Source organism: Elephas maximus, chromosome 1, assembly GCF_024166365.1.
Source record: "Elephas maximus indicus isolate mEleMax1 chromosome 1, mEleMax1 primary haplotype, whole genome shotgun sequence".
NCBI lineage: Eukaryota > Metazoa > Chordata > Mammalia > Proboscidea > Elephantidae > Elephas > Elephas maximus.
Genome location: NC_064819.1, coordinates 228,749,016 through 228,762,119, shown reverse-complemented (window position 1 = coordinate 228,762,119; position 13,104 = coordinate 228,749,016).

Genomic DNA, 13,104 nt, shown 5'->3' with positions numbered 1-13,104 from the left:
TTGGGCAGGATCGTCTTTAATAATCTAGGTTCTCCTTCTCTCGCTTTGTTTGCCTTCGTTTCTGTTCTGTTGTTTCCCATTACACCGGGCAGAACCTGGGGCCATTAGCAGAGCATCTTCTGGCCCGGAAGTACTCCCTAGGAGCGTGCGTGCTCCTCCCTGGCCTCTCTGAGCGCTGAGCCCTGCCTGTCTCACAGCTCCGCCTCCCACTCCTGCCTGTTCAGGCCCGTTCAATGTTTAGACTTCCAACCCTGGCCAGCCAGCGCCCAGAGCGGATGTGGAACAGACCCGGGCAGGTGACCTGCGGCCAGGCCTACGGAGCCTGGAGCGTGCAGCGCCCTCTGGAGGCTGGTAGCTGCGCTGTCTGCTGGTTAGAGCTTAGCCCAGGCTTCAGGGCATCACTGCCCAGACAGCCTCTTAGGCGTGGGAACAAAAAAGGGAAAACGGAGGAGCACGATGGAGAGACGATGAAGGGGGACGGTTTATCTCCGCATCTTGCTTCCCAAAGTCAAGACTGCGTGACTGTGCTCGCAGCAAGGGAGCCGCGTATCACAGGGACGATTCCTGGCTGCTCAAATGTATGGCACCGCGTGGACATCTATGCCACAACTCACCTGTGTGATGGAGATAAGAGAATTTTATTAGCTTGGAATTAATGGTTTGCCTTATTGCCTTAGTGATGAGTCTTTTTTTTTTTTTTTTGGAGGACAAGGAGGCTAGGAGGAATATCTTATACGCTGTAAGGTCGTCTACCCTCTATTTGACTTGAAGAAGAAAAACTTAGAAACCCAGCCGTTGTTTTAAGAGTTCCCTTCTCCCAGAGGCTGGGAACATCCATGTGTGTAGTACTTTTGATTAGATCTGCTGTTTTGCCCATGGCAGTTATCCATGAAAACAGTCTCTTCCTATACATCGTTCAAGCCTCCATACGTGGTGCCGTTGCTCCTGTCTTCCTTTTCTTTTTTCATCGAAACCAAACAGGGTGGTGTTTTCCCTTTGTAAAATCCTCTTTCTTTTTGGCTCCATGCCTAGCTCTTCCCAAGGTGCTTGGAAAGAAAGGAAAAATTCAGACTCATTTCCTTTTGTTCTTGACTGATTCATGGGTAGAGGGAGACAGGGGTTGTTTTCAGTCTGAAACACAGAAGGACGTTCAAACGGTTTAAACAAAAAATGGTGTTTGTTAATCCGCATCGTGCAGCACTGCCTCTTTAGTTGGCGGCTTCTGCTTTCTTTTCTTTTTCTGTCCGTCTTTGAATGCCCAGCACCCAGCACAGTGCTTGGCACAGAGGAGGTGTCTCGTATACGTAGAACACAGAGTGCTGATGGTACACTAGACCCTCGGTCGCCCATTGGGACTACCACGCTTAAGCTAAGTACCTACTAATATGTACGTAAATTGAATACAACATTTGTTGCTACGCTTCTCTGCCTCCAAAGCTGTATTCACGGTGTGCTGTGGCATACGTCAGCCTCAACTTTACTCAACCTCAAGCTACAGTTATGTTAAAAAAAAAAAAAAAATATGTTGGAGGAGGAAAATCAACCAGTTCTTTCTTAATTGCAGCATTGGTTTGAAAACGGTTATTGACCTGTAAGATCTCATTATTTGTCTTTCTGTCCATCCGTATATCCATGTGTCTAATATATTTAAGAGGCCACATAGGAACACAGCAAGACTTATAGTGCCTCTATTGTAACTGATAAAAATCAGAATTGGTGTGAACTTCTGTGACTGGGGCCCATTTCCAGCACCAGATACAAGGAAACCTGTGGCCCTGGGAGGGGGAAACCCTCCCCTGTTATGTTTTTGCTAACATCATCTTGGCAAAAAAGAGATATGCTTTTAAAAGTGTATTTCATGAAACCGAGAAAAGAAAAGAAAAAAAAAAGGGCTGGGGAAAAAAAAAAAAAAGAAAAAAGCATCATCTTACACATTTCTTAAAAGGAAAATTCATTCTGTTCTCACAACCAGCACAGACTTGCTGCCTTAAAGGAGAAGCCTGTTAAAAGAACATGTTTGTGTGTGGAACAAGGTCACGCACTTACGGGCTTTCTGCTGAACAGCATAAATATCCCAGACGAGGGGAATCAGTTTGCTTTGACTATAGCCTTGTAGGTTGCACAAAGGCTGCTACACATATATATATTCTCTAATGCCAGCAGTGCCAAAGCACAGAGGAACCAGAGGCAGGGGCTTCGAAAACAGAGGAGAAGAGCCAAGGGTTTGTTGTAAGAAATAAATATCTTACCTGGAAATGCACTCTGACCTTTCTGCCATCACATTCGGCGCCATCAGTGATAGTGGTAGGAAGGGGCTGGCCTGGCCTACGTGGACCGAGCCTTTCCCAGGCTGTTTCACAGACAGATGACTGTCCAGATGCTGCTCCAATTCGCCTTTCTCTTCTGCACCAATCTGTCTAACCACCACAGCCTGACTAATATTATTGGTCTTCTTCGAGCTGCTACTGCTAGTACTATGACTATACGGTAACACTTCATTTATTCCGTGTCATCAGGGATGAGCTGCTCCACAGAGCTACGTTTTCCAGCTGACTTCTCTGAGCACTCAAATTTAGTTTGTTTTCGTCATTTTGAATAGTAATCTTTCGGAAATGTTTTAAACACTTGTCTTCTTGAATAGCTTCAGTGAGCACCGTGCAATCTTATCTTGGTGATTTGGGGCATTTTTATGTATACCTGTTATGCTGTGCTATGAAATAGGACTGCCCTTATAGGCCAAGGGGAAACTCTGATGGCATAGTGGTTAAGAGCTACAGCTGCTAACCAAAAGGTCAGCAGTTTGAATCCACCAGGCACTCCTTGGAAACTCTATGGGGCAGTTCTACTCTGTCCTGTAGGGTCGCTATGAGTCAGAATCGACTTGCCAGCAGTGGGTTATGGGTTGTAGGCCAAGGAGCCCTGATGGTGTAATGGTTAAGTGCTTGGCTGCTAACTGAGAGGTTGCCGGTTCAAACCCACCCAGCAGTTCCAAGGGAAAAAGACTTGGTGATCTGCTTCCATAAAGATTACAGCCAAGAAAACCCTACAGGGTAGTTCTGCTCTGTCACAGGGCGTTGCTATGAGTTGGAATTGACAGTACCTGACAACAATACCCTTACAGGCCACGGTGTTAGCTAGCACTGCTTGAAGAGGCTGAATGGGTCCCGACTGCTGCTCATTTTGAGTAAGTGCAAGGTACATTACTTTTCTCTGCCTCAACTTCCTTATTTGCAAAAGGGAGATGGTAGTGCCCACTTCACTGTGTTGACTTGAGAATTAAATGACATCACATGTGTGAGGTACTCAGCATGGTGCGTGGCACATGGAATGTGTCCAGTAAATGTTACTAGGTGCCATCTAGTTGGCTCCAGCTCATGGAGACCTTATGCATAACAGAACAAAACATTGCCTGATCCTGTGCCATCTTCCCGATCATCAGCATGCTCAAGTTCGTTGTTGCAGCCACTGTATTTTGAGTGTCTTCCGACCTAGGGGGCTTATCTCCCAGCACGATATCAGATAATATTCTGTTGTGATCCATAGGATTTTCGTTGGCTAATTTTCAGAAGCAGATTGCCAGGCCTTTCCTCCTAGTCTCTTTTTAGTCTGGATGCTCCACTGAAACCTGTCCACAATGGGTGTCCCTGCTGACATTTGAACTACTGGTGAGTAGCTTCCAGCATCACAGCAATACATAAGCCAACACAGTAGACAAACTGATAGCTAGGTGGTGGCCAATAAATGTTAAACGTTAGCTGTTCTTAATTTAAGTCAGGAGTTACAGTAATTATAGCCACCATAACAATAATGATGACATTGGCATACATGTGTGGAGCACTGTCAAGGCTTTTACAATTATTTTTTCAAACCCAGTTTTACTCACTACCTGGTAGTGCCTTCCTGGCTCATCAGGTAGGGGTGCAAATCCACGGACACACGGGTGTGGGACAGTCTCTCTCAACTCTTTTCTACCTTTAGAACCTTACCCCAGACACTTGTCCATTGTCGTTTGCCAGTTCAAGCTTAAGTTCCTCAGGAAAACTTCTTTCCTTTTTCTGACCCAACTTGCATCTGATCCACTTTTGTATAGGGTTACTGTGAGTCAGAATTGACTCGACGGAGGTGGGTTTGGTTTTGGTTTTGTACTTAACATCCCCTCAGCCCGTGCACTCGGTGTGTCATGTGGCAGTTTCTGTGTGTGGACAGGTGCTTTGTCAGCGGTTCTTAGGAATGGATGTGGGCCACAGACCTACAGTCTTAATCAGGTGAAGGAGCCTGGAAACCCATTCAAACCCCCAGCATCCTTTTGGACCTATTCATCTTCTGAAAATTAGCTAATGAAAACCCCATGGACCACGATAAAATATCGTCCAATATAGCGCCAGAAGATGAGCCCCCAGGTTGGAAGGTGCTCGAAATATGACTGGGGAAGAGCTGCCTTCTCAAAGTAGCCAAAACAAAAGCAAAAAGCCTATACTCACTGCCATTGCATCAATTCCAACTCATGGCAACCCTAGAGGACAGAGAAGAACTGCCTGATAGGGTTTCCAAGGCTGTAAGTCTTTATGGAAGCAGAGTGCCACATCTTTCTCCCATGGAGCGGCTGGTGGCTTCAAACCGCCCACCTTCTGGTTAGCAGCTGAGTGCCTAACAACTGTGCCACCAGGGCTCCTTTCTCAAAGTAGAGTTGACCTTAATGATGTGGGTGGGGTAAATCCTTTGGGACTTTCATTTGATGATGTGGTGTGACTCAAAATGGGAAGAACTGTGAACATCCATTTGTAATTGGAATGTGGACGGTATGGAAGGACATCGTGGCTGGCAAAGTGGAGGGTCATCAAAAACGGGGGTGGGCCTGTCAATGTGATGAATTTGATGAATTGACACAATAGCCATAGTAATGGGCTCAAACACACCAATGATCATGAAGATGGCACAGGACTGGGCAACATTTTGTTCTGTTGGACATAAAGGTCACCTTGATTTGGAGCTGGAAACCCTGGTAGCATAGTGGTTAAGAGCTATGGCTGCTAACCAAAAAGTTAGCAGTTCAAATCCACCAGTTGCTCCTTGGAAACCTATGGGGCAGTTCTACTGTCCTGTAGGGTTGCTATGAGTCAGAATCAACTTGACAGCAGGGGGTTTGGTTTTTTTTTTTGGCTGGATGGCACCCAACAGCAATGACATCTGGAATGCATAGAATAGGAAAGGTAACGACAGATTTGCAGTTCATCCAGACAGGAGGTGAAGGCTGATTCCAAAATGAACAAAGGGTCCAACCAGCAGGAATGTGGTGAGAGACCACAGCTTTGAGGGCCATGCTGTCTCCACACCAATGTGGAGACTGTTCTAGGAACGAGACCATTGGTGGCACTGAGAGGGAGCAGTGGGTAGGGCCTTGGAGAGGGTCACTTCCACTGGTGGATAGCTGTGGGCATTCTTGGACACTGTTCTGCCTCTGGGCTGCTGGAAGAAACCATCTCTGGGCTTCACTAAACCCTGCACTCATCTGCCACTCACATCCTGTGCCCCTCTTGGAGGTTTCTGTCTCCATTCACTCAAAGCCCATTCCTTGCTCCTGAGCCATTCCCTTGAACTGGCTGTTTTGCTTGCAGCATAATAGGTGGTTTAAAGCTGACTCTACCCAGAAGCTCAGCTCAGCTTCTTAACCTCCAACCAGAACCTTGAGTTAGTCGTCCCCGGAGCCTCTTTACATTCCATCCACTCAGCCAACAGCCGGGGACAGAGGTCTGGCTTTGTGTTCCCAGTAGTTCCCCTGGACTCTGTCTCTAAATTCTCTTTCTTTGCTGAGAGGTGTCACTTGTTCTTCTGCAGGGCAGAGGTGATGACATACAGGAGCCCAGTGCAGGAGTTCTGCTGGGTGACCGTGTTCACTACGTTCAGAGACGTGGCCTTACTGGGTAGTGTCGCTCTGCTTCACAATAGAAAAATCAATGTAAGAACAATAACTTTAACTAACAACAATTGAAAGACTTTCTTCCCCATGCTATGTTACATAATACATGTGTTTCTGGAAAGTACTTAAATGAAATGCGTACATAGAATCACGTTTAAAGGGAGCTGGGCAGTTGTTGACAAATTTATTCAGGTGGCAGCGTACCTGAAAGTCTTGATGCTTTTTTTCAATACAAACCCATGATAAAGTGACATATTTAGTTATATCATGTGAACCAGGAGCAACTGTGCCAGCAGAAAGTATGACTCTGCCATTTAAGTGCAATATAAAATCACAAGCATAAAGTCCTCAAGAAAGATCAGGCTGTGAAACGTGACATGATTGGTTCCTTCTGAGTGTTTTAATAATTGTTTGGGGTGTGAGTGTTTGCTTTGTTGTCAAACATCTGTACAAGCACCAGATGTTTAAGAAAAATGTGTGGGAGACAAAATTAAGATGGTTAAAATGATATTTACTAGCTTAAGAAAAACCTAAGTTTTTCTATGCATTAGGAATTCTGCCATTAATTTTTTTTTCAGGTTTAGTGGCCAAACATTTTTATTCAGTTTATGGGCATTGTTGTGTGGCACCTTGTTCTGGAAGGTTCTGCTATAAGAGAACTCTCTGCAAAGAATCTCTTTGTAAACTGAAGGATAATTTTGTAATGCAAATCATAGCTTCTGGTTTTTCAATTTTCTAAGTTTGAATATATATATATATTTCCCCTTAATGTATAACAAAAGGATAAGTAACTTTAACCCATAAGATATAATTCAAATTATTTGGTTATAGTAGAATACTGATTTAAGAGAAGTCTTATAATACAGTCTGATGTGTCTCTAAGAAAAATGCTATTAAGTTAGCATCACTATTCTCAACTGGACTGATAAGCAACATCATGATAAATGGAGGAAAGAAAGAAGTACGACCAGAATGTTCCTTAGAAGTAAGAATGGCAAAACTACATCTCACATGCTTTGGACATGTTATGAGGAGGCATCAGTCCCTGGAGAAGGACATCATGTTTGGAAAAGTAGGGGGTCAGCAAAAAAGAAGAACACCCTCAACGAGATGGATTGGCACAGTGGCTACAACAATGGGCTCGAGCATGGCAGCAATTGCGAGGATGGAGCAGGCCCAGGCTGTGTTTCATTTTGTTGTACATAGGGTGGCTACAAGTCAGAACCGACTCCATGGCACCTAACAACACAATGACAACCATTCACAACAACTGTAACAAAACATATAAAATTAAAAAAAAAAATAGCATCACCTAGGATATTCTATGAAAAACAAAAATAGATTTCTAGAGCATACCTGAGGCCTTCTGAATCAGAACTTTTGGGGTGGGGACCAGTAATTTTAAGTGAGTATTTTCACATGATTCTTACACACATCAAAGTTAGAGAACATCTGGTATAGTATTTGAGAGGATGGGCTCTGAAGTCAAGCCTTCCCCGGCCAGTTACTAGGCCTGTAGTAAATAACTTAAGCCTTGGTTTCCTCTTCCGTAAAATAGGAATAGTAGGTGTACCTACCTCGTAGGGCTGTTGTGGTGAATAAATGACATAATGTGTAAAAATCATATATGCAGAGAGTTTAGCTCAAAATAAGGGTTTAGTAAATGGTAGAAATTGTTTATGCCTAGACTGTAATTCTTAGTAATGATGATTTAACTAAGACACCTTTCTGTTACACTTACACTCCTTTCCGCACACTGTACACTGTAAATACCAGTTGCCAACTAGTCAGTTCCAACTCACGACAACCCATGCGTGTCGGAGGAGAGCTGTGCCCCACAGGGTTTTCAATGGTTGACTTTTCAGAAGTAGATCACCAGGCCTTTCTTCCAAGGTGCGTACTGGGTAGACTCGAACTTCTAACCTTTTGGTTAGCAGCTGAGTGTGTTAACTGTTTGTACCACCTAGAGACTCCATCTATAAATCTATACACTGTTAACTGTATGTGTAATTGTCTGGGCTGTGGTGAGGTGGCCCTCAGAGGAATGATTCAACTGGGGCATTCTGCATTGGTCCACGATGGCTAACTAGATGCAAGTAGGTTCATACGAATAAGATCCTTGGAGTGTCTGTGATGACTAGATCTAGGTGTTTGGTCAAGTCACCACAGTGGAGGGCCCTGCTGGCCAGGGGTTGCAGTGTGACTGCTGTTGTGATCCTTGATTCTGTAAATAGAAAGTTTCAATGAAAGGGAACAACAAAAAGAGAAGATAGTAAAATAGTTTGGGTAGGTAGCTGGCAGCTAAGGAGCCCTGGTGCCACAATGGTTAAACGCTTGGCTGCTAACCAAAAGGTTGGTGGCTCGAACCCACTTGGTGGGTCCACAGGAGAAAGACCTGGCGATCTGCTGCCATAGAGATTACAGCCAAAAAAGCCCTATGGGGCAGTTCTGTTCTGTCACATGGAGTTGCTATGAGTTGACATCAACTCCACGGTGCTTGACGACAGCTGGCAGCTATGATGGTAAAAAAAAAAAAAAAAAGTCATTAATTTCCTTCCTTCCTTCCAACTTCCTATGTTCCCTCTCTCCTTTTAAAAATGAGGTGCAATTTTTATAGGAAAGGTTAAGCTTCTCCCCGTGTAAAACCTTCCCTGTGTCCTTTTCCTAGGCATTTGTGGCTTTCATCTTGTAAACGGATCATGTATTTACTGGCTTTTAAGAAGAGATACTTGTCCTTGATTCTAAATATTCGCTTCACCTGGAAGAACAAGCTAAATGCTTGCCACAGCTACTACCTCTTCTTGCTTGGTGTGATTTTTACATCTGTGTCCCCTCAGAAACCACCTCATTTTCTGCCACTTCCCATAAGGCAGTCAAGCCGGTCACTATATTTCGATACTATTGAACTACCACCAGATAGACGTCTTGACAAATGATAACCGAAAATAGAAACTAAGATTTGGCTAGCTCGCCCTTTCACCTCTCAGCCTCTTTAGACCAGTTGTCTCCAAAAGTCTTTGATTCTGTGCCTTTGTCTATTAAAAAGGATAATGTATATGTGTGTGTAGATATATTATAGGTATACACATATGTACATGTACTTATGTGGGTAGTCCTCTACTTACAAAGTATTTGAGTTACTACGAACTGCACTTGTGATCATCCTTTTTTTCTTTTTTTTACTTGTTAGTGATATGTTGCAGTGCTTAATTTGGTGATGTTATCATTCTCAGGTCAACTCCCAAAGGCAAGTAAAGATCAGATTTATAAAAGAAAAAAGGCGGTAATAATGAAAATTAAAAAAAAAAGGGTATTTCACTTAAGTCAGAACTGACTTACGACAGTCGTCAGAATGGAATCCCATTGTAAATTGGGGACTACCTGTATGTATGTACCATTTTAATACTATATTGTGCATATCAGGAAACATATACAAACGTACAAACTAAGCAGGATGAGAAAGGTGAAATAAATATTTTTAAAAATTAATTAATTAATTATTATTTATTAATGGTATTAACCTATTTTCCACTCATTAAAATATCTCAAGTCCCAAAATATCCTTGGGGTGAAGTTCATTGGCCTTTGAGGAGCTCATTTGCACCTGGACCTGACTTAAGTGATGAGACTCTGGACTTTGAGCTGATACTGTAATGAGATGAGACTTTTGGGACACTCGAGATAGAGTGAGTGCATTTTGCCTGTGGGAGGGATGTGAATTATTGGGAGTCAGAGAGTGGACTCTGGTAGCCGGCCTCCAAGATGGGCCCCAATGATCCTGCTTCCTGGTATTCAAGCTCTGGTTAACCTCCTCCCCCTCCCCCTCCCACCAATCAGGACTGGTTTGTGAGACCAATAGAATATGGTGGAAGTGATGGTTTGTGACTTCTGAGGTGAGGCAATAAAAGACATTGCCACTTTTGTGCTCTTGGAACACTCAGATTGGGGGAAGCTAACCGCCATGTAGTGAGGAGACTCAAGCAGCCTAACGGCAAAGTAAATGTTGTAAGGCATCGAGACCTCTTGCTGACAGCCAGCACCAACTTATCGCAGAGTCCCTCCATACCATATGTGGCGTCACATTGAGTGCGGGCACCATTGGTAAACTTTAAAATATATAGAGATTATACCTTGCCTCTTTTGAATAAAAACCATAAGCAAAATTTCAAATATTTTCTTTCTGCATGCAAAGACTCATCTTGGATGCAATCCACTTTGGAGAATATTATTTTAGAAATAGGAATTGGTGAACTCTGACCTACTGCCTATTTTTATAAATAAAGTTTTATTAGAACACAGCAACACTATTTGCTCATGTGTTATCTTTGGCTGCTTTCACACTGCAAAGTGGCAGAGTTGAATATTTGCAACAGAGATGGTATGGTCTGCAAAGGTGAAAACATTTACTGCCTGATCCTGACAGAAAGATTGCCTGTCACTCCCTGCTTTAGAAAATGAATGGAGCTTGAAGGGCCTCAGAAGCCTAGCATACAGTACGCACTCAGTTTATTCGTTCATTCATACAGGGGCAAAATGAAGTATAAAAGTCACCCATGGGCATCTGAGAGCATACATTTCTGTGTCTGCCCCTGGCAGTGTAATTCTGGCTGAAGCTTGGGCCTGGCTTTGATTGTCCCAAGGAGACTGCATCCTAGAAGCCAGTTACAACCTGAAGGTTAAGGAAACCAACACTGATCTGTTAATGCAAAGAAATGGGTGTATCTGTGTCGTGGCATCTTATACACCATGGTTAATGGAAAACATTAGCCTTTCTTTCTACATAAGTGTATCTTAAATGATAATCTGAAGGCTTTCACTTCTTTTTCTTTCACAAATCCTTCCACCTCACGTCTTCTCTTTTGATTGCCCTGCACCCAGATCTTTCCTTGGTTGGTGCCTTCTCATCCAAGCTCGGCTTCAATGCCACCTCTTAGGCCCCACCTACATCCCCTGTCATTATCCTGTATTATTTTTTCCATTATACTTAATCAATATCTGAATTTTTTTATTCATGTCTGTTTTTAGTATTCTAGGGAGTCCCTGGGTGGTGCAAATGGTTGGTGTGCTTAGCTGCTAACCAAAAGTTTGGAGATTCGAGTCCACCCAGAGGCACCTCGGATGAAAGGCCTGGTGGTCTACTTCTGAAAAAATCACCCATTGAAAGCCCTGTGGAGCACAGTTCTATTCGGACACACATGGGGTCGCCATGAGTTGGAGTCAGCTTGATGCCAACTGGTTTTGGATAGCCTCCTAGACAACAAACTGTTAGAATGTGAGATCCAGGAGAGGAAGAACCTTTCTGTTTTACTCCTAACTGTGTCTCCAGGGCTTAGAATGGTGCCTGACCCAAGTATCTGAGAAGAAAGGAAAGCTGCTGGAAACTATTTTGTGCTGGCTATAGAAAGGGTATTGCGTCATAGCTCATAATGTATGAGTTGGCTATGAAATTTCGGGCCTGAATAACACGTGTCGGTTTTCCCCTCGCTCTGGCTTCAGCAGCATATTAGACCAGGGTTTAACCCGCCCAGTGGTTTTTTTTTTTAAATTGTAATGACAGGTCTGTTTGTTTATTTCTAGAATTCCTATTCGTTTTTTTTTTTTTTCCAAACTGTCTCTTCCTCCCGTCTCTCCCAAGCCCCTTACTTACCTGTTCTTGCATTCTGGCTTCTAGACTATCCTTTCTGTCTTTGGTAGGAACGTTTGCTTTGTGTTCTTTCATCTGTATCTCTTGGAGAATAAAATTTTCCATCTGCTGCCTCTGCTGACTACTTATGGTGACGCCTTTCCTCCTGTCATCTTTGAGAGTAAGCTTGCCTTTGGCAGGGATGGTTTTCTGGGGAAATGCAGGTTCCTGATTGTGCCTGCATCTAGGTGATCTCAGTGCACATTTGCTGCTGGGACCCAAAGGGTTTCAGGGTTCTGTACCAGTTTTGGGGTTAACTTCTCAGTTGGGGGTTTTCTCGCCATGTGGGTAGTATAGATTTGAATGTCACACCATGTGTAATGCAGGTACCTGGCTCCAATTTCCCATGGGTCACTCTCTTCTATCTATTGCCCTAAGCTGATGGCAAGCTTCCTTGTTGATTCCCTAAGCCAATGCACTGAATGTCTAAATTCTAGTGTCACAGACCAGGCCAATCTTCATGGCTCCCAGTTGTATACAGGAGCTCACTTTTTGCTCCCTGACATAAATAGGCCTAAGGCCTTGTCTCCTGTCCTGTGAAAGTGTTCAGACTCAATACTCAGCTATTAGGCCTATGGCTGTTTACAGTCCCCAGCCATCTGTTTGGCTTCAGCTTCTACCACCCACCCCTCCTTTTTTTTTTTTTTAAGTTGTTCTTCATTTCTGACATCTGGGGATTTCCTTTCCTTGCTTTTGAGTTTGGCTATGTGTTTAAAAACCATGGTTATATTTTATGTAGCATCTTCATGTATTTGCTGTGTGTGTGTGTGTTTGTATGTGCATCTTGTTATTGGCCTTTGGTACCAAAGCATATTTATTCATTCAATATCCTGTTAACATTTATGGCCTGTACAGCAATAAGTCTAAAATGACTAAATAGTAAATCTTCTGAACTCTTACAACTAGGGAAGATGTTCAATAGCTGTACACAAAACGGCAAGATAGATGTTGCCATTGAATTTGGCCAATGGAATCCATTTCTGACTGGACCCCAAACAATAAAGACACTCTTCCAGCCAAAACCACAGAACGGGCCCCTGCTCAGGCTGCACCATTGTGGACAGCTCAGTGGAGAACACTGGGTCAGAGCAGAGAGGTGGTGGACCAGAGCTCTGGACACTGAGGTTACACCACAAACCAGTAGGAAAAGCCATCCCAGGTTAATAAGTAATACTAGGCCGGCATTTGTATAGCGTGTGTTGAAGAATAGCCTAGGCTTATAGAGGTGGCATTGTCAATCGGCATTTAAATATATATGCAGTAAGCTCATCAGCAAAGACCAAGGATTTTCTGCAAGTAGGGATAAGGGTAACAAGGCAAGAAAGTGTCTGCCCGATACAACCTGACGGTGGGAAAGAACTGTGCTGGCTACAAGGAGAAGATAAGCAGAATTTAGAAAATGCAAGAAAAGAGAAATACGGGCCAGACCAACAGAGATATGTTTATTATTGTTGTCTTCATCATCATAACCATCATCATCATCTATTTTTGGTTAAAGATTTTC